At 37.3% G+C, this 22589-nt stretch overlaps 2 long non-coding RNA genes and 1 pseudogene across 9 annotated transcripts in view; all 3 read right to left on the reverse strand.

The window, feature by feature from the left end:
• The window catches only part of LOC113598785 (uncharacterized), a 603234-nt gene that overhangs the window by 270841 nt on the left and 309804 nt on the right, over nucleotides 1-22589 (reverse strand). The gene's annotated exons all lie outside the window — the stretch shown is intronic.
• Nucleotides 10172-12642, reverse strand: LOC128315590 (uncharacterized). The gene is made up of 2 exons (XR_008298508.1): nucleotides 12057-12642; nucleotides 10172-11825 (listed from the first exon to the last, which is right to left on the reverse strand). It is a non-coding gene; the product is annotated as an uncharacterized LOC128315590 (long non-coding RNA).
• LOC113599009 (uncharacterized) lies at nucleotides 20463-20586 on the reverse strand (annotated as a pseudogene).

Here is a 22589-nt window from a genome sequence, read left to right on the forward strand (position 1 = left end):
CAGAATGAAATTAAAAATGCTATAACTGAGCTGCAATCACAGATGGATGCAGCAGCGGCAAGGATGGACGAGGCAGAACAGAGAATCAGCGATGTAGAGGACAAACATATAGAGAATAATGAAGCAGAAAAAAAGAGGTAGATTAAGGCACAAGAGCATGATATAAGAATTAGAGAAATCAGTGACTCATTAAAAAGGAATAACATCAGAATCACAGGGGTCCCAGAAGACGAAGAGAGAGAAATAGGGGTAGAAGGGTTATGTGAGCAAATCATAGTGGAAAATTTTCCTAACCTGGGGAAAGACACAGACATCAAAATTCAGGAAGCACAGAGGACCCCCATTAGATTCAACAAAAACCGACCATCAACAAGGCATATCATAGTCAAATTCACAAAATACTCAGGCAAGGAGAGAATCATGAAATCAACAAGGGAAAAAAGTCCCTAACCTACAAGGGAAGACAGATCAGGTTTGCAGCAGACCTATCCACAGAAACTCGGCAGGCCAGAAAGGAGTGGCAGGATATATTCAATGTGCTTAATCAGAAAAATATGCAGCCAAGAATTCTTTATCCAGCAAGGCTGTCATTCAAAATGGAAGGAGAGATAAAAAGTTCCCCTGAATGGGGCGCCTGGGTGGCTCAGTCGGTTAAGCGTCCGACTTCGGCTCAGGTCATGATCTCACGGTCCGTGAGTTCGAGCCCCACGTTGGGCTCTGTGCTGACAGCTCAGAGCCTGGAGCCCGTTTCAGATTCTGTGACTCCCTCTCTCTCTGCCCCTCCCCTGTTCATGCTCTGTCTCTCTCTGTCTCAAAAATAAATAAACATTTAAAAAAATTTAAAAAAAAAGTTCCCCTGACAAACAACAATTAAAAGAGTTGGTGATCACTAAAGCAGCCCTGCAAGAAATCTTAAGGGGGACTCTCTGAGTGGAGAAAAGGTGAATATATATATATATATATATATATATATATATATATATACACATACATACATATACATATATCAAAAGCAACAAAGATTAGAAAGGACCAGAGAACACCACCAGAAACTCCAACTCTACAAGCATCATCATGGCAATAAATTCATATCTTTCAGTACTCACTCTAAACGTCAATGGACTCAATGCTCCAATCAAAAGACACAGGGTAACAGAATGGATAAGGAAACAAGATCCACCTATATGCTGTTTACAAGAGACTCACTTTAAGCATAAAGACACCTTCAGATTGAAAATAAGGGGATGGAGAACCATCTATCATGCTAATGGTCAACAAAAGAAAGCCGGAGTAGCCATACTTATATCAGACAATCTAGACTTTAAAATAAAGACTGTATCAAGAGAGGCAGAAGGACATTATATCATAATCAAGGGGTCTATCCACCAAGAAGACCTAACAATTGTAAACATTTATGCACCAAATGTGAAAGAACCCAAATATATAAATCAATTAATCACAGACATAGAGAAACTCATTGATTAGTAATACCATAATAGTGACAAGACTTCAACACTCCACTCACAGCAATGGACAGATCATCTAATCAAAAAATCAACAAGGAAACAATGGCTTTGAATGACACACTGGACAAGATGGACTTAACAGATATATTCAGAACATTTCATCCTAAAGCAGCAGAATATACATTCTTCTCCAGTGCACATGGAACATTCTCCACAATAGACCATATACTGGGACACAAATCAGCCCTAAGTAAGTACAAAAAGATCAAGATCATACGGTGCATATTTTCAGACCACAATGCTATGAAACTCGAAATCAACCACAAGAAAAAATTTGGAAAGGTAACAAATACTTGGAGACTGAAGAACATCCTACTAAAGAATGAATGGGCTAACCAAGCAGTTAAAGAAGAAATTAAAAAGTATATGGAAGTCAATGAAAATGATAACACCACAACCCAAAACCTCTGGGGTGCAGCAAAGGCGGTCATAAGAGGAAAGTATATAGCAATCTTCCTTCCTAAAGAAGGAAGAAGGATCTCAGATACACAACCTAACCTTACACCTTAAGGAGCTGGAAAAAGAACAGCAAATAAAACCCAAAAGCAGCAGAAGATGGGAAATAATAAAGATAAGAGCAGAAATTAACGCTATCAAAACCAAAGAAACCAGTAGAACAGATCAATGAAACCAGAAGCTGGTTTTTTGAAAGAATTAACAAAATGGATAAACCACTAGCCAGTTTAATCAGAAAAGAGAAAGGAAAGGACCCAAATAAATAAAATCAAGAATGAAAGAGGAGAGATCACAACCAAAACAGCAGAAATAAAAACAACAATAGGAGACTATTATGAGCAATTATATGACAATAAATGTGCAATTTGGAATAAATGGACAAATTCCTAGAAACATATATACTACCAAAACTGAAACAGGAAGAAATAGAAAATTTGAACAGACCCATAACCAGTAAGAAAATCAAATTAGTAATCAAAAATCTGAGGGGTGCCTGGGTGACTCGGGCAGTTGAACGTCCGACTTCAGCTCAGGTCATGATCTCGCGGTCTGTGAGTTTGAGCCCTGCATTGGGCTCTGTGCTCACAGCTCAGAGCCTGGAACCTGCTTCAAATTCTGTGTCTCCCTCTCTCTCTCCCCCTACCCTGCTCATGCTCTGTCTCTCTCTCTGCCAAAAATAAATGAACATTAAAAAAAAAATAAAAAAAATACATCTGCCAAAAAACAAGAGTCCAGGGTCAGATGGCTTCCAGGGTTATTCTACCAAACATTTAAGGAAGAATTAAAACCTATTCTCTTGAAGCTGTTCCAAAAAATAGAAATGGAAGAAAAACTTTCAAACTCCTTCTATGAAGCCAGCATTACCATTACCTTGATTCCAAAGCCAGACAAAGACCCCACTAAAAAGGAGAACCATAGACCAATTTCCCTGATGAACATGGATGCAAAGATCCTCAACAAGATATTAGCCAACCAGATCCAACAATACATTAAACAAATTATTTGGCACAAAAGCAGACACATAGACCAATGGAATAGAATAGAAACCCCAGAACTAGACCCACAAACATATGGCCAACTAATCTTTGACAAAGCAGGAAAGAATATCCAATGGAAAAAAGACAGTCTCTTTAACAAATGGTGCTGGGAGAACTGGACAGCGACATGCAGAAGGTTGAAACTAGACCACTTTCTCACACCATTCACAAAAATAAACTCAAAATGAATAAAGGACCTGAATGTGAGACAGGAAAGCATCAAAACCCTAGAGGAGAAAGCAGGAAAAGACCTCTCTGACCTCAGCCGTAGCAATCTCTTACTCGACACATCCCCAAAGGCAAGAGAATTAAAAGCAAAAATGAATTACTGGGACCTTATGAAGATAAAAAGCTTCTACACAGCAAAGGAAACAACCAACAAAACTAAAAGGCAACCAACGGAATGGGAAAAGATATTTGCAAATGACATATCGGACAAAGGGCTAGTATCCAAAATCTATAAAGAGCTCACCAAACTCCACACCTGAAAAACAAATAACCCAGTGAAGAAATGGGCAGAAAACATGAATAGACACTTCTCTAAAGAAGACATCCAGATGGCCAACAGGCACATGAAAAGATGCTCAACGTCGCTCCTTATCAGGGAAATACAAATCAAAACCACACTCAGATATCACCTCACCCCAGTCAGAGTGGCCAAAATGAACAAATCAGGAGACTATAGATGCTGGAGAGGATGTGGAGAAACGGGAACCCTCTTGCACTGTTGGTGGGAATGCAAATTGGTGCAGCCACTCTGGAAAACAGTGTGGAGGTTCCTCAGAAAATTAAAAATAGACCTACCTATGACCCAGCAATAGCACTGCTAGGAATTGACCCAAGGGATACAGGAGTGCTGATGCAGAGGGGCACTTGTACCCCAATGTTTATAGCAGCACTCTCAACAATAGCCAAATTATGGAAAGAGCCTAAATGTCCATCAACTGATGAATGGATAAAGAAATTGTGGTTTATATACACAATGGAGTACTACAGGGCAATGAGAAAGAATGAAATATAGCCCTTGGTAGCAACATGGATGGAACTGAAGAGTGTGATGCTAAGTGAAATAAGCCATACAGAGAAAGACAGATACCATATGGTTTCACTCTTATGTGGATCCTGAGAAACTTAACAGAACGCATGGGGGAGGGAAAGGAAAAAAACACAAGAGGTTAGAGTGGGAGAGAGCCAAAGCATGAAAGACTCTTAAAAACTGAGAACAAACTGAGGGTTGATGGGGGGGTGGAGGGAGGGGAGGGTGGGTGATGGGTATTGAGGAGGGCACCTTTTGGGATGAGCATTGGGTGTTGTATGGAAGCCAATTTGACAATAAATTTCATATATTGAAAAAAATAATAAAAATAAATAAAATAAAAAAATAATAAAAATAAAAAATAAATTAAAAAAATTATTCCCCACGATCAAGTGGGATTTATACCTGGGATGCAGGGCTGGTTCAATATCTGCAAAACAATTAACGTGATTCATCACATCAATAAAAGAAAGGACAAGAACCATATGATCCTCTCAATAGATGCAGAGAAAGCATTTAACAGAATACAGCATCCTTTCTTGATAAAAACCCTCAAGAAAGTAGGGATAGAAGGAGCATACCTCAAGATCATAAAAGCCATATATGAACCACCCAACGCTAATATCATCCTCAATGGAGAAAAACTGACAAATTTCCCCCTAAGGTCAGGAACAAGACAGGGATGTACACTCTCGCCACTGTTATTCAACATAGTATTGGAAGCCTTAGCCTCTGCAATCAGATAACACAAAGAAATAAAAGGCATCCAAATTGGCCAGGAGGAGGTCAAACTTTCACTCTTCGCAGATGACATGATACTCTATATGGAAAACCCAAAATATTCCACCAAAAACTGTTAGACTTGATTCATGAATTCAGCAAAGTTGCAAGATATAAAATCAACACACAGAAATCGGTTGCATTCGTATACACCAACAATGAAGTGACAGAAAGAGAAATCAAGGAATCGATCCCATTTACAGTTGCACCAAAAACCATAAAATACCTAGGAATAAGTCTAACCAAAGAGGTGAAAAATCTGTACACTGAAAACTATAGAAAGCTGATGCAAGAAATTTAAGAAGACACGAAGAAATGGAAAAAGATTCTATACTCCTGGATAGGAAGAAGTAATATTGTTAAAATGTCAATACTACCCAAAGCAATCTACGTATTCAATGCAATCCCTATCAAAGTAACACCAGCATTCTTCACAGAGCTATAACAAATAATCCTAAAATTTGTATGGAACCAGAAAAGACCCTGAACAGCCAAAGCAATCTTGAAAAAGAAAACCAAAGCAGGAGGCATCACAATGCCAGACTTCAGGCTATACTACAAAGCTGTAATCATCCAGACACTATGGTACCGGCACAAGAACAGACACTCAGATCAATGGAATAGAATAGAGAACCCAGAAATGGACCCACAAACGTATGGGCAACTAATCTTTGACAAAGCAGAAAAGAACATCCAATGGAATAAAGACAGTCTCTTCAGCAAGTGGTGCTGGGAAAACTGGACAGCGGCATGCAGAAGAATGAACCTGGACCACTTTCTTATACCATGCACAAAAATAAACTCAAAATGGATGAAAGACCTCAATGTAAGACAGGAAGCCATCAAAATCCTCGAGGAGAAAACAGGCAAAAACCTCTTTGATCTTGCCCGCAGCAACTTCTTACTCAACACGTCTCCAGAGGCAAGGGTAACAAAATCAAAAATGAACTACTGGGACCTCATCAAAATAAAAAGCTTCTGCACAGTGAAGGAAATAATCAGCAAAACTAAAAGGCAACCAATGGAATGGGAGAAGATATTTGCAAACGACATATCAGATAAAGGGTTAGTATCAAAAATCTATAAAGAGCTTATCAAACTCAACACCCAAAAAACAAATAATCCAGTGAAGAAATGGGCAAAAGACCTGAATAGACACTTCTCCAAAGAGGACATCCAGATGGTCAACTGACACATGAAAAAATGCTCATCACTCATCATCAGGGAAACACAAATCAAAACCACAATGAGATACCACCTTACACCATCACAATGGCTAACATTAACAACTCAGGCAACAACAGATGTTGGCGAGGACGCAGAGAAAGAGGACCTCTGCTGCATTGTTAGTGGGAATGCAAGCTGGTGCAGCCACTCTGAAAAACAGTATGGAGGTTTCTCAAAAAACTAAAAATAGAACTAGCCCACGGCCCAGCAATTGCACTACTAGGCATTTATCCAAGGGATACAGGTGTGTGTTTCAAAGGGGCACATGCACCCCCATGTTTATAGCAGCACTATCAACAATAGCCAAAGTATGGAAAGAGCCCGAATGTCCATTGATGGATGAATGGATAAAGAAAATGTGGTGTGTGTGTGTGTGTGTGTGTATATATACACACACACACACACACACATACATACACAATGGAGTATTACTCGGCAATCAAAAATAATGAAATCTTGCCATTTGCAACTACGTGGATGGAACTGGAGGGTATTATGCTATGAAATTAGTCAAAGACAAAAATTACATGACTTCACTCATATGAGGACTTTAAGAGACAAAACAGATGAACATAAGGGAAGGGAAACAAAAATTATATAAAAACAGGGAGGGGGACAAAACAGAAGAGACTCATAAATATGGAGAACAAACTGAGGGTTATGGGAGGGGTTGTGGAGGGGCGATGGGCTAAACATGTAAGGCGCACCAAGGAATCTACTCCTGAAATCATTATTGCACTATATGCTAACTAATTTGGATGTAAATTAAAAAAAAAAAAAAAGATTGGAAATCAGTCAGTACAATTTACCATATTGACAAGAAAACAAAACTAAAACAAATCTGAAATAGAATCATCTCAATGAGTACAGAAAAAGTATTTGGCAAAATCCAGTATCTATTCCAGATACAAAATTCATAAAAGTAGAAACAGGAAGAAACTTTTTAACTTAAAAAGGGCAACTATGAGGAAATTTTATAGGTTCATTATACTTAATGGTAAAATACAAATGCTTTGCTCCTAAGTTCAGGAACAAGACAGGGATATCCATTCTCTCTTATTTATTTATTTATTTATTTATTTATTTATTTATTTATTTATTTATTTCAGTCTCTCCTATTTAACGTTGGACTGAAGTGTCTAACAAGTGAAAGGAAGCAAGAAAAATTATCAGCCAGATTGGAAAGGAAGTACAACTGTTACTACTCATACATGACCTGAATGTGTATATAGAACATCCAAAGCAATCTACAAAAGTGCTACCAGAATAGGTGAATTTACAAAGTTTTATTAAATGAGGCACAAGATCTATAGGCAAAAGTCAATTGTCTTTCTATAATATCAATAAATAATCATAATTAAAATTAATAACTAATACCATTTACAGTAGCAGCCAAAATATGAAAGTAGGGATGATTTTTCTTTACATTTTTTATTTATTTTTGAGAAAGAGACAGAGAGAGAGAGAGACAAAGAATGAGTGGGGGAGGGGCATAGAGAGAGGGAGACACAGAATCCAAAGCAGGCTCCAGGCTCTGAGCTGTCATCACAGAGCCTGACACGGGGCTCAAACTTGCAAACTGCAAGATCATAACTGGAGCCAAAGTCGGATGCTTAACGTACTGAGCCACCCAGGCACCCCTGAAAGTAGGGATGATTTTGACAGAAGTCATGAAAAATTTATGCAGTGAAAATTATAAAATATTGCTGACAGAAATTAATCAGGTCATAAATAGAGAAATGTCCTAGGCTCATGGTTCAGAAGACTCAGTATTATTAAAATGTCAATTCTTTCCAAATTCATCTACAGATTTAATATAATCTCAATCAAAACCCCAGTCAGGTTTTTAATATAAATGGATAAATTTTTCAAAATCCATTTGGAAACACAAAGAAAGAATCAAAACAACCCTGAAAAGGAAGAACAAAGTTAAACAATTAAAACTAGCTGATTTCAATAGTTATTTAAGCAACTGTAACCTAGCTAGTGTGTAGTGTGGTATTCAACAAGATGGACAAATAGAGTAATGAAACAGAATATAAAGTCCAAAAACAGATTTACCCAAAAGTCAGTTCTCCAACTGATTTTGAAAAAGATGCAAAGCAGTTTAGTGAAGAAAGGATAATCTTATCAACAAATTATATTAGAACAACTAGATATTCACATGCAAAAAATGGGTTTCAATATTAATACAAAAATTATCTTAAAACAGATCATAAAACATAAAAGTAAAAGCCAAACTTCTTAAAAACATTGGCAAAATATTTGTGGCTTTGGTGAAGTACAAATTTCTTAGATAAGACACTAAAAATGTAATTCACTAAAAAAATTAGTTATTCAGATTGCATCAAAATTAAAAACCCCTCAAAAAGCCTTGTTCAGAGACTGAAAATAAATTATTCTATCATTTATTGTTTTTTAGTTATAATTAACCATACATAGTCACCATGCTCTTGAACTGGCAATATATACAGAGAAGAATTGAATATATTATAAGTTACAAAATAGCATGAGACTGATAAACATTAAGTAATATAAAAAACAAAGTTGGCTAATTCTGAGCAGGAAGAGAAAAATTTGTGTTGAGCACAAAAGAAATTTTAAAAAGATGAGATGTGGACTGGTCCTTGAGTAAATAATAGGGTTTAGATATACAGACAACAGTTAAAGAAATCTGGAAGGAAATAAAGATGAATGAAGATGAAATTAGACTATATGTAATATTTAAAGAAAAGAAAACAATGCTGGCTGGTGCCTGCTTAGGTAAGAGGAAAGCTGAGTAAGTGGATTACTAAGATATTATGTAGGATCTTGAATGCCAGGCTAAGTTGTCTATGTGCACGGGAGAATCAACAGAGAGCTCAAACCAAATGTGGTCAAATGAGTCATTGTAAAAATTATTTTGACTGTAGTATGGTTTGGAAGGTGTATTAACAACAGAAGTAGAGATGTGAATGACTTTTTTCCCTAAGTTTTATTTATTTATTTTGAGAGAGAGAGAGAGAGAGAGAGAGAGAGAGAGAGAGAACAGGACAGGTAGAGAGAGAGGGAGAGAGAGAGAATCCCAAGCAGGATCCCACTGTCAGTGCAGAGCCCGATGCAGTGCTCAAACTCATGAACCGTGAGATCATGACCTGAGTTGAAACCAAGAGTAGGCCACTTAACCGACTGAGTCACCCAGGCACCCCAAGACTTGAAGAACTTTTTGCAAGAAAGGTAACCAAAATTTTTCTGCCACTGATATTCAAAAAAACAGCTTTATGTCTATTGCAGTTACTGTGTAAATTACATTGTAATTTTATTTTTCTGGTTTTTTAGCCAGTGCATTTGATGCTAAAACTGTCTTTAGAGTTTAAGAAGTTTAAACTGTTTGAGGAAGTGTCATCATTTCTTCATGAATATAAATCTTCTTGCTATTATTATTTTTGTTAGAATTAAGTATTAGATAAAACTTCTGGGGCACCTGCGTAGCTCAGTCCATTAAGCATCCTACTTCGTCAGGTCATGACCTCATGGTTCATGGGTTCCAACCCCGTGTAAGGCTCTGTGCTGACTGCTCAGAGCCTGGAGCCTACTTCAGAATCTGTGTCTCCCTCTCACTCTGCCCCTCCCCCGCTTGCACTTTCCTCTCTCTCTCTCTCAAAAATAAATAAATATTAAAAAAAATTAAAACTACTTCTATAGCACCTATTTACAAAGATATGCTCAAAAATGTGAGCAGAATCTGGTTATTTTTTTAAAAGTCAGGCTAATTGGGTGCTTGGTTTAATTTCATAATTCTGGTATAAATTTCCTAAAAATCCAAGACTCGATGAACACATTGAGTGGGTTCCTCAACCAAAATTAAGAAGAAATCTTGTACTTTTTCACTTACTCTGCTCAATAGAGATCTGAGAACAACTATGTTGATACATCTTCCCTTTTATTATCCAGGATCAGAAACTGCTAACAATGCTTGCCCAGTAAAAGCTCATATATTTTTCTGTTAAATAGAGTCACCTGATGATAAACTGTACATCTTTGTTGTTTAGTAGAGTTTAGCTTCACCTTTCTCTTAGTCTTTATGTAAGATTTATCTATTTTTGTATGTTTATTTATTTTGAGAGAGAGAGAGAGAGAGAGAGAGAGGAGACAGTAAACATGCACAGGGGCAAGGAGGGGGAGGGGCAGAAGGAGAGGGAGAGAGAAAATCCCAAGCAGGATCCCTCCACACTATCAGTGCAGAGCCTGATGTGGGACTTGATCTGAGCTGAAATCAAGAGTCCAACATTTAACTAACTGAGCCACCCAGGCACCCCAAGATTTATGTATTTTTATTATTTTTTTAAGATTGAATAAAGCCAAACACATTGGAGAACCCAAGCTAAACACCAAAGCTGTGCCCTACTTAGCAGAATAATAGCAGACTTTTAATGAAAGAGCTTTATAATCAGACATACTCAATTTGACTACTACTTCAGCTCTGTGACTCTGAGCAAGTTCTTTTGTCTCTCTGTGTTTCAGTTTCCTCTTTTGTAACATTTGGATTATATATCATTGTACACCTACCTAATAAGATTGTTCTATAGATTAAAAGGAAATGTAATTAACACAGGATCTGAAATGCGTTCACATGTATTCTTGCTGTTTCTGTTAGTATCCAGTTGCTGTGTATATGCTGGGTCCATCTAAAACTCTCCCAAGTCTACAGATGTCCTGTGTGTCATTGGTCTCTGATGCCTCACAGAAGATGTTATAAACCCACTGAGGGGAAGTTGGACATAAAGTTTACTCCTTCTTCCATCTTGGATGAAGATTTGAAATATGAGTTGTTATATTGATGGGAGGGAGGCCATCTGGAAATAAATGAAAAGTTGCAGAAGGAAAAGAAGTTCTGGGGGCCTACATAAGTTTTTTTTTTTCAAATGTACCCCTCTGAGCCAAGACTGTAGACACTCATAGTCTCATGATGCCTGTGTGCATGGGAATATCAGACCAAACTCTCTCCTTTCCACTCCAGAAATCTGAAGGATTAAAGCATTAAAAAGAGGTGGTCTTAAAAACCTCAAATTAGGTATAAAGTATTCTCCTTGCTTTGTCACTTGATTTTTAAAAAATTGTCTCCAAGTAAGAAAAGAGGGTGAACAAAAATATTTTTATTGTTGACTATTATTACCATCCTTACCTAATAATAGGTTATTTGTTGAGTACGTACTATGAGTTAGACATGGTAGTAGATACTTAATTTTTGTTTTTCCATTCATCCTCCCCCCAAAAATCAATGTTACAGAGTTATTATATTTCTCATTTAGAGATTAAAAAGCTGAGGCTTGGAGACATTGACTAATTTGTCCCAAGACATACAGCTAGTAAATACCATGTGTGGGCTTCCAACTCAATTATCTGATGCTACAGTCCATATGTTCCTGCTATGGAATGTTTTCAAGCATTGTGTGTCTGGGGCTGAGATTGCTTAAACACCTAGGTCTTAAGCTGATTCAAGAGAATCAGATCTTCACTTTAACATTACTTATATAATTTCAAACAAATAACATAAACTTGTTTTTCTCAACTGTCCTATTTATCTTAGTGTTTTATTACAAGGGAAACATGGAATTCAGTGCTATAAGTTACAGTAAGAATTTGCATGCTCTATATAAGGCTACTTCTTTATCACCATGATTATGATTTTATAGCCTATTAACGAGGTTAATGAGGGTTTTTAGCTACCTTCAAAACAATTACTTTTAGCAATTAAGACAAGCATCTTATTAAATTGAGAACCTAGGGGCGCCTGGGTGGCGCAGTCGGTTAAGCGTCCGACTTCAGCCAGGTCACGATCTCGCGGTCTGTGAGTTCGAGCCCCGCATCGGGCTCTGGGCTGATGGCTCAGAGCCTGGAGCCTGTTTCCAATTCTGTGTCTCCCTCTCTCTCTGCCCCTCCCCCGTTCATGCTCTGTCTCTCTCAGTCCCAAAAATAAACGTTGAAAAAAAATTAAAAAAAAAAATTGAGAACCTAAAAATAATCATACATTTTTAATGTTGCCATAATTACCTAAGGGGGATTCCAGTTTGATCACAAAGGTCATAGAAAAGCATAGAACAAGTTTTCAGACAGTACATTAGCAAATAAGTTCAGGTTTATTAAGAGAAAATATAATACAACCAAATTTATTGCCATTTATCACTTATATTAGTATAAGTTGAGGCAGTTTGAATTTCCTCAACATCAAATCTCAATGAATATATATTAGGGAATGTCTTACTATGGTAAATAGACGTAGGATATATATTTATTCTAACTCTCCATATGCACATAGAATCAAATTTTCAACGCTCAGATCATAAGATCTTGATCAGCTTGAGGAATTTGTAAAAAGAAACAGTAGACGTTGATGTTTCAAATAGATTTTAAGGACAGATCGCAAGAGTCTTTATTGAAAGTCTAAAGAATTTGTATTTTACAGTTTGACGATGGAAAACCACTAAGTATATCTGACTAAAGAAGGTATTCATTGGAAGTTTTGGGTTAGAAATACCAGTGGTACATCAGAAGAATTCAAATAGGGAAGGAGACTGAAGGCAAAAATAGTCCAAGTGGCAATTTATTTTTTATTTATTTATTTTTTTATTTAAAAAAATTTTTTTTTCAACGTTTATTTATTTTTTTGGGGACAGAGAGAGACAGAGCATGAACGGGGGAGGGGCAGAGAGAGAGGGAGACACAGAATCGGAAACAGGCTCCAGGCTCCGAGCCATCAGCCCAGAGCCTGACGCGGGGCTCGAACTCACGGACCGCGAGATCGTGACCTGGCTGAAGTCGGACGCTTAACTGACTGCGCCACCCAGGCGCCCCCCAAGTGGCAATTTAAAGCTTGGGAACTGAAATAATGGCAGCAGTGAGAAAGAAGAAGAAATGAATAAAATAGACAAATCATAGTCAACTCTAGTTGATGGGGACTGAGTCTGCAAAGGAAATGTTGGATCTGATGGCCTGAAAGAATAGATATATCAAAAATAGAAGTAGGACAGTTACCTGAAAGTAAATACAGTTAGGAAAGAAGTGTCTTAACATAGAGAATTTGAGGTGATTTCAAGATAACAAGAATTAGCCAAGCAAAGAGTTAGAAAAATATAGAATTGGAGCCCAGGATCAGGTTAATAGATTTGACATTTACCAAAAGAAGATGTTTTCAAAGAATAATGGAAAGAAACAATAAGAGGCTTGGACTAACATATTTTATACATAAGAAGGATACTAAGAATACAGAGAAGAAAAGGCCAGAGAAATGGCCATAGCATGATATATATATACATTTAAGAAAACCTAAGAAGATAGACTTTCAAAACGAAGATGGAGAGGATAGGAATTGTATTCTTTGTCTTCACGATATTAGGAATCAAAGTTTTAAACCAAAGGGACAAAGACAGGCAAATTAAATTACTGAAGAGAAAGCAGAGAAGAAAATAATATTTACTGAGGGCCTATTATGTGCTGATATATGTGCTGGGCCTTGTGTGACAGAACTAGAGAACTGAATATTAATTAGAGAATGTTTCTTCCAAGAATAACCCCAGGGGCAACTGAACCATCTTATAAATGACTCAGAAGGGATACTAATGGGGAAATTGTCTCAAGTTAGGAGAGCCAATTTTTCATTACCATTGAAAAAAATTTCAAAACCCAACTACTATAGTCAACAGATATTTCATCCAAGTTGTTAGGTGAATTGAAAACAGTGGATTGAAACAGTAGAGTTTTTAAGCAGAGTGATAGGGTGATGTGTGTAAAATGTGTATTGAAAGGTAGATCAGAGTTCAAGGTCACTCTCCACTACTTATAACTGACAACCATGAACAGTTCTCTGATTTTCAATCTATTCTTATAAAAAATAAGATAATTATGATAGAAAGTGTCTATAATATATATAATTTTTATGATCATGACATTGAGTAACTTTACATAATGGAATTCAAAAAACAATCTTGTCTTAAAGTTTGAAAACAATGAACCACAGGTAAATCATGTTATATAGACCAGGACAGCAGCTAGCCCAGAAATAAGTAATAATGTTCATGTGTAAGTGCTTCCTCCTTACAGTGTTTGAACTCAAAGAGAAGACATGATGTTATTCAACACAAACAATGGAAATTTTATCATCAACACACAAGCACATTCAAGTGCACGATAGAATTATTTCCATTCTTGGAGATGAAAAACAATATCCAAAATAAATAAGACACAGTTGGTATGTATAAGGTCAAAGTGAATATATAACAATTTGACGACATAGCACTTGTGACATTAAGCTAGGGTTGGCAGGTGAAGGAGGTTATCAAATTCTGCTCATCAGGACCAATGAGTACCATTACGATTTTTCTTTTTCAACCGGTCATTTTATATAAAAAAAATTATACTTGTAGGATTCCACCTGAGGACACTAAATTGAGAAGATTAAAGTCACACATTAAAAAAAAAAAAAGAGGAAAGATTCAAATTGGCAATCACAAAGGTAATGATGAGAGGTTTGCTCCCAAGTTTGATCTCTGCCTTGTGTACTCTGGCCTCACAAACATTACAGTAGCTCCTCCTGGGTAAAATAAAGAATCTTGATTTAGAGTCTACACATTCTCTTCCCAGTTAGACACACATTCAATTGCTCCTAGGGGGATATTTTATGACATCAAGTGTTCATTGCCACAATATAAATGGGAGAAAAGTGGAAGAGAGGAGGACAGGAGCAAACTAAAAAGAGAAATTTCATTTGTGTTTAAAGTTCAGGTTTAGAGCCACAGTATCAACAGTTTATAGACACTAAATTCTAAAGAGTTAAGATATTGTTATATAGCCCAAAAGAGACATCTATTTATTGTACCACATGTCCTTCTGCCCTCTGATGTCCAAAAGCTAGAGATATATCTAAATTTAGTTTACATAAATTAAATCCATTGAAAGATCCTTTGACATTACAAAACCTCCCACCGCCAACAAAAGACATTTATATCTCCAGCTAGTTTGTGGATGAGCAATTACTCTTTGCTGACCACCCATGCAGCAGAGTGCAAAGATGTACACATCTTCCACACAAGTGAACTTTAAGAGCACAGATTAGTTTGCAAAACATAATGCCCTAGGACAGTTGGAGACAAGAAACTCCCTCTATTAAAAAAAATACATTTATGGGGCACCTGGGTGGCTCAGTTGATTAAGCATCCGACTTTGGTTCAGGTCATGATCTCATGGTTTGTGGGTTTGAGCCTCGCATTGGGCTCTGTGCCCAGCTCAGCTCAGAGCCTGGAGCCTGCTTCGGATTCTGTGTCTCCCTCTTCTCCCCGACTTGCACACTGTCTCTCTCTTTCCCAAAAATAAGTAAACATTAAAAAATACATTTTTACTAAGCCAGTCATATAGTTTAAGAGTTTTATTTAGAGGCATGAGGGTGGCTCAGTCGGTTGGATGTACTACTCTTGATTTGGGCTCAGGGCATGATCCCAGGGTTGTGGGATCAAGCCTTGCAACAGGCTCCACATTCAGCATGGAGCCTGCTTAAGACTCCCCCTCCCTCCCTCCCTCCCTCCCTCCCTCCCTCCCTCTCTCTCTTTCTGTCCCTCTCTCTCTCTCTCCCACTGCCCCTCTATCTCATTTGTGCTCTCTCTCTCTCTAAAATAAAAAAAAGAGTTTTATAATTTAATATTATCTGGGCAAGTTATGCAGCTGAGGAAGGATATCTCAGATTATACCTGGTACTGCAAGATTTTCTCATAAGGTCCTGGAAATGTATATCAATATTAATAATTTCTAATGGAGTTTAAAATATATGTAAGATTGAAATGTATGACAACCTGTGTATGTTTTCTAGGGCTACCATAACAAAGTACCACAAATTGGATGGCTTAAATAAAAGAAATTTATTCTTTCACAGTTCTGGAGCCCAGAAGTCTAAGACTGAGATGTTGGTAGGATCGGTTCCTTCTGAGGGTGGTGACGTAAGTCATCTCTTGGCGTGTAGATAGTATTCTCCTGAGTCTTTACATCATCTCCAATCTGTACATGTCCTTGTGTCAAAATTTCCTCTTTTTATAAGGACATCAGTCATATTGTATTAGGAGCCCACCCTACTCTAGTATGATCTCTTCCTAACACATCTAATTACATCTGCAATGACTATTTCCAAATAAAATCACATTCTAAGGTATTGGGGATAGAAACTCCAAATATCAGTTTTGAGAAAGGCACAACTCAACCCATAATACAACCCTAACCATGAAGTTAAGAGTACTGAAGGGGTGCCTGGGTAGCTCAGTCTGTTAAGAGTATCACTCTTGATTTCCTTTCAGGTCATGATCTCATGGTTCATGGGATGGAGCCCTGCGTTGGGCTCTGTGCTGAGAGTGGAGCCTGCTTGGGATTCTTTTCTCCCTCTCACTGCCCTTCCCCTCACTTGCACACATGCGCCCTCTCTCTCTCTCTCTCTCTCAAAATAAATAAACATTAAAAAAAGAGTTCTGAAAACTACATAACATTTCTTATTTTTTTAATTTTATAGGTCTACAACAATCATACTTAATTTATACATTCCTGGATTTATACCTTCTCTGTGGAAATTAAGTACACAAAAAGAGCTTTAATGTTAAAAACCAGAGAATAAGAGCAGGAGAAATCATCAAAGACATTAAAAACAAACTATCAGAATAAGATGTGCTAGAATAAGTTTTCATTTTGGCTCCCAAAGTATGTTAACAATTATTTATGGAAAATCTTTAGTAGCATTTTTAGCATTTGGGAAATCTGTAGATAACAAATGGATGTATAAACCTGGTTTTGGGTCAAGATTGATAGACACAATTATCACTTTTTCAGCTCTGTATAGTACTAGTTAACTTCACTGAGGTTCAGTAAATGCCACAAGCTATTGTAGTTTTTAAAAGTATTATGCCTTTTCTGTCTTTTTCTTTCTTTCTTTCTTCCTTCCTTCCTTCCTTTCTTTCTTTCTTTCTTTCTTTCTTTCTTTCTTTCTTTCTTTCTTTCATTTAAGTTTTATTTAGATTCCAGTTAGTTAGTTAGCATATAGTGTAATATTAGTTTCAGGAGTAGAATTTGGTGATTCATCACTTACATGTAACTCTCAGTGCTCATCACAAATGCCCTTCTTAATACCTGTCACCCCTTTATCCCATCCCCCTGCTCACCTCACCTCCAGCAACCCTGTTCTCTATAGTTAAGAGTCTGTTTTATGGTTTGCCTCACTTTTCCCCCCCTTATGTTCATCTGTTTCATTTCTTAAATTCCATATATGAGTGAAATCGCGTGGTATTTGTCTTTCTGACTTATTTGGCTTAACATAACACACTCTAGCTCCATCCACATCATTGCAAATGGAAAGTTTTATTCTTTTTTAAAAAAAAATTACGTTTATTTTTGAGAGACAGAAAGACAGCATGAACAGGGAAGAGGCAGGAAGAGAGGGATACACAGAATCCGAAGCAGGCTCCAGGCTCCAAGCTGTCAGCCCAGAGCCCAACGTGGGGTTCGAACTCACGATCCTCGAGATCATGACCTGAGATGAAGTCAGATGCTCAACCGACTGAGCCACCCAGGCGTCCCAAGATTTTATTCTTTCTGATGATAATATTATAATATAATAGTATATTATAATGTACTATTAATATAGTATAATATAATATACTAGTATATTATAATATAATATATTATATTATAATAATATAATATAAATAATATTCCTGTATATAATATTCCTATAAATATATATATTCATATATATATATAATACCTTCTTTAGCCATTCATCAGCTGATCCACACCTTCCTTTTCCATTTATTCATCCATAATTTGGCTATTGTTGATATACTGCTATAAACATCAAGGTGCATGTATCCCTTTGAATCAGTATTTTTGTATCATTTGAGTAAATGCCTGGTAGTACAATTGCTGGGGTAGTTCTATTTTTAACTTTTTGAGAAACCCCATATGGTTTTCCAGAGTGGCTGTACCAGTTTGCATTCCCACCAACAGTGGAAGAGGGTTCCACTTTCTGCACATCCTTGCCAATATTTGGTTTTTCCTGTGTTGTTAATTTTAGCCACTCTGACAGGTATGAGGTGATAGCTCATTGTAGTTTTGGTTTGTATTTCCCTGATGGTGAGTTATGTTGAGCATATTTTCATGTTCTATTTTTGTTCTATTTTACCATGTTCTGGTAGCCATCTGGATATCTTCTTTGGAAAAATGTCCATTCATGTCTTCTGCCCATTCCTTAACTGGATTATTTGGGGTTTTTAGGTGTTGAGTTTGATAAGTTCCTTATGGATTTTGGATACTAACCCTTTATCATAGATTTGTCATTTGAAAATATCTTCTCCCTTTCTAAATATTGCTGTTTAGTTTTGTTGATTGTTTCATTTGCTGTGCAGAAGCTTTTCATCTTGATGAAGTCCCAACAGTGTATTTTTGCTTTTGTTTCCCTTTCCTCCAGAGACATGTCTAGTAAGAAGTTGCTGCAGCTGATATCACAGAGGTTACTGTCTATATTCTCCCCTAGGATTTTGATGGTTTTCCTGTCTCACATTTAGGGTTTTACACAAATTTTCTCAATAACTACAACTTTCTAATAGATATTGCCACTTTCCCTGCATCCATTTAAGGACATATGTCTTTGGGAGGTTAAGTCACTCAGCCAGAAACACATAGCTTGTTCAGAGGCCCTTAAAATTCCTAAAATGCTTCCCATGTTAGAGATGACAATATTTTAGGGAAAACTAGGAATGTATACATCTTCTAGTTACCTCTTGCTTATGAAAATTATGCAACGTTAATTTTTCATATTACAATATTACATAAATAATCTTTTCAAACATAAAAGGCAAAAATTTGGATAAATGAATTCCCCAAAAGTGGTAAATTTGATTTCTCTTTCAAAATAAATTATTAAACAACTCAAAGCTACATTACTTATCTGGATGATATATCAGATTGTATAATCTGCATCATCAAAAAGGCTAGAATATTGAAAGGTAAATGTTTTGAACAAGGAGGGCTGTGAGCTATAGTAGAGATTACTATAGTGAGATTGCTCACCCACATCAAGTTATCCTCTCTTACTTGCTGCTTCCTGCTTTCATATATTAGATGGGAACTTGTGACCTCACAGGGGACTGTGAGAAGTGGCCTATATCACTTCCGGTGTAAGGCATAAATAGCTTCTGCTTAACCCTCTGGCACTCACATGCCCTGGGAGTTTTGTGCTCTGTCATTCTGGATGCGCAAGGTGCAGTCTGAAAGGAAGTTGCCCTGCTGTGGCACCTGCAACAGACTTTGTATGTCAAGCCACTAAGTATATTTGTCACCAGAGCATAGTCTAATCTACCCCAACTAATAACACAAACACCAATATTTAGAATTTATTTCTCTGTCACTTTTAAGCTTTCTTAAGATTTGTCAAAAAATGTAACCATTCCACCTGGGCAGTCAGAGAAGCCCAACACGCAGGTGACTTCTCCCTAGAGAAATCAGATTGGCAACATGTAAAAGGATTTCATACCTACTTGCATGGTATGAAATCCATTCTTCACTTCACAACTGTTCTAAATGTATGGGACAGATGGAGAAACAAACTGCCATCAAAAAGTTGCCAGCTTTGACATTCCTAGGACAAAAAAATGCTTCCAAAAGGGCATAACTCCACAAGCCTTCACAATCTGGAGGACTAATTCACTTCATCGCCTTCATCAAATATTTAGGAATAGTACAATGTTCACTGGGATAAAACTAATGGAGAAAACAGGGAATGTTCTGGTGCCTTTGTGCAAATTAGGCATTTTATTTTAACTTTAGAATTTTGCACAAAAGCACCAAAAACTTCTTTTGAATTTAAGAAACTGACAGTTGACCGATTGGATTGCTCTAAAGCTATTGTGCCTAAGTTATATAACTGTCCATAGAGACTATAAAATTTCAGACATTATACCTGGAAAAAATACATTTGTTACAACCTGGATTTTCGCTGAAATATTTGAACTCTCAACTAATATTGCGGGATCTGGAGTCTGACTGTATTTGACGCCCAGCTATCCCACTTAACAAGAATGTGTCTTTGGACAGATAAATTGTTTTTGCTCTTATACAATGGCAATTATCCTCACATTATAGTGCAGCGAGGCTTAAAGGAGTCTTACATATGATAATCCATATACCGCAGGGCCTGACAAATAAAGTGTACACCGTGCCTTTTAATTAGTATTACACAACACCTTTCATTAGTATTACATGAACAGAATTAAATTAAAATGCAAATAACAAACTACTTGTATTAGTTTGAGGATGAGCAGGAGTGTTGCACCGGTGAGTCACTGAGGCTTTTGGGTTTGTCTTTTGAGCTCAAATCTGTTTTCCTACTTCTTCAACATTGGGTAAATAATTCAGTGAACGTGGGAGAATTATTTAATTGCTGAATTCTTCAGTTTCTCCCTCTGTCAGCTGATAAGAACAGATACTACACTTGATCTTGGCCAAAAGGCCGAGAAACGATGTCAGCTGAGGTTGAAAAACATAGCCCAACTTAGAGGAATGTGAGAAATAAATGTGAAAAACCATGAAAGGTCCTTTTATCACAACATTACTTTTTCCAAAAGTCAAAAGGGATAGTGTATATACATCATTAGAAAAGTGTTTTTAAACCTAAGTACAAAAATATGTATTTGATCATTATGTTGTAGTCATTCCCAAGATAACTAAGATCTAGCATTTGATAATATGTGAAGCCAGACTCAAAACACCAGTATTTAGAAATATTATGGAAAATTACTATATGCTTCAAGAAACGCTTAAATATCAAGTATAAAAAGGATGGTAAATGGCTCCTGGCTGGCTTAGTCACTAAAGCATGTGACTCTTGATCTCAGGGTCGTGAGTTTGAGCCCAACGTTAGGTGGAGAGATAACTTTTTTAAAAAAAGAATGTTAATACTTTATATCTAATAGCTGGAATATTTTGCATGGCTTATATCAGATGTAGTAAAATGCATACAGAATAAAAGCTTTATTAAATACATTATAAGACAAAATTAAATCAACAATTAAATACAACTCTGCATTGTTCAGCATTTTCGATAGTTACAGGATGGGGTTGAGACAATACACACAGTTGAAATAAACTATATGTGATTTGGGAAAGGAGTTTAAAACACACACACACACACCAGAATAGAGCTGGGAACACAGAGCAGGAGCAAATGTAACTTCCTAAGAGTTTTTCTTTGGTTAGGCTTCGTACTGTTAAAGTAGAGAAAGAAGCCAGGAAATCACATTTCTATTTCACTACCCATCTTTTTAGCAGAGAAACACTCTTTCAATACCCAGGAAAATATGTACATGCCACCTCTCCTGCCTCCATTTCAAAAAAAGTTCATGAACATGGAGCTGAGTTTATCCATGCTGCTGAGCATCTCCAGGCTGCATACCCATGCTGCTGAGCATGGATGCTGCTGATCATCTCCACATGGCCCTAGCCCAGGAAGAAAGAAGCAGCACCAGGGGGCAAGGGTCCCCAAAGTGGCTTTCTCCATGCATCTTAAATACAATAGTAGTTTGGGGTTTGTTTGTTTGTTTTTTAATTGTGGATACCAAGAGACTTAACAATTTAAAAAAAAAATTTAATGTTTATTTATTTTTGAGAGAGAGAAAGAGAAAGAGAGAGAGGGAGAGTGAGCATGAGCAGGGGAGGGGCAGAGAGAGACAGAATCTGAAGCAGGCTCCAGACTGAGCTGTCAGCACAGAGCCCAACACGGGCTCGAACTCACGAGCCGTGAGATCATGATCTGAGCTGAAGTCAGTAGCTTAACCAACTGAGCCACCCACGTGCCCCACAAATTTCAAAAAAGCCATTCCATAGGGCACCTGGGTGGCTCAGTCATTAAGCATCTGACTTCGGTTCAGGTTATGATCTCTCTCTGCCCCTTGCTCACTTGCACCCTCTGTCTCTGTCTCTCAAAAGAAAGAAAGAGAGAAAGAGAAAAAGAGAGAAAGAAAAAGAGAAAGAGAAAGGAAGGAAGGAAGGAAGGAAGTCATTCCATAGATCACTTATTCAACAATAACAGGCTGGGAAGATGCATGCACATGGGTCTAAGATCAAGCTTCCTTGGCTTTCCAGACTCATTTTCAGAGGCCCACATGTTCTGAGTAACAACGGATTTTCCCCAGAGTTTCACAACTGCACCCTGGGGTTCGAGTAGGAATGGGAACACTGTCAGTAAACTTGTCCCCTACCCAGTGGAGGCCCAAATTGAAGCTGGGAAGTCCTCTCTAGATATACCACTTACAACACCTGCATGTTCGTGACTATGAGCCTGCAGTCAGGAGTGGGTCTGCCCCCACTAGAACTCCAAATCCATCTTTCCCAACCTCTTCAACTGCACCACCAGGACTAGGGCATCACTTAAGGTTTCTTCCTGCCCAACGCCACCCAAATCGCAACCTGGCCAGCCGTAGCACTAATCCCTTCAAATTTTTAGGTCTTTTTATACATTTATTCACC

This window comes from Acinonyx jubatus, chromosome B2, assembly GCF_027475565.1.
Source record: "Acinonyx jubatus isolate Ajub_Pintada_27869175 chromosome B2, VMU_Ajub_asm_v1.0, whole genome shotgun sequence".
Taxonomy (NCBI): domain Eukaryota; kingdom Metazoa; phylum Chordata; class Mammalia; order Carnivora; family Felidae; genus Acinonyx; species Acinonyx jubatus.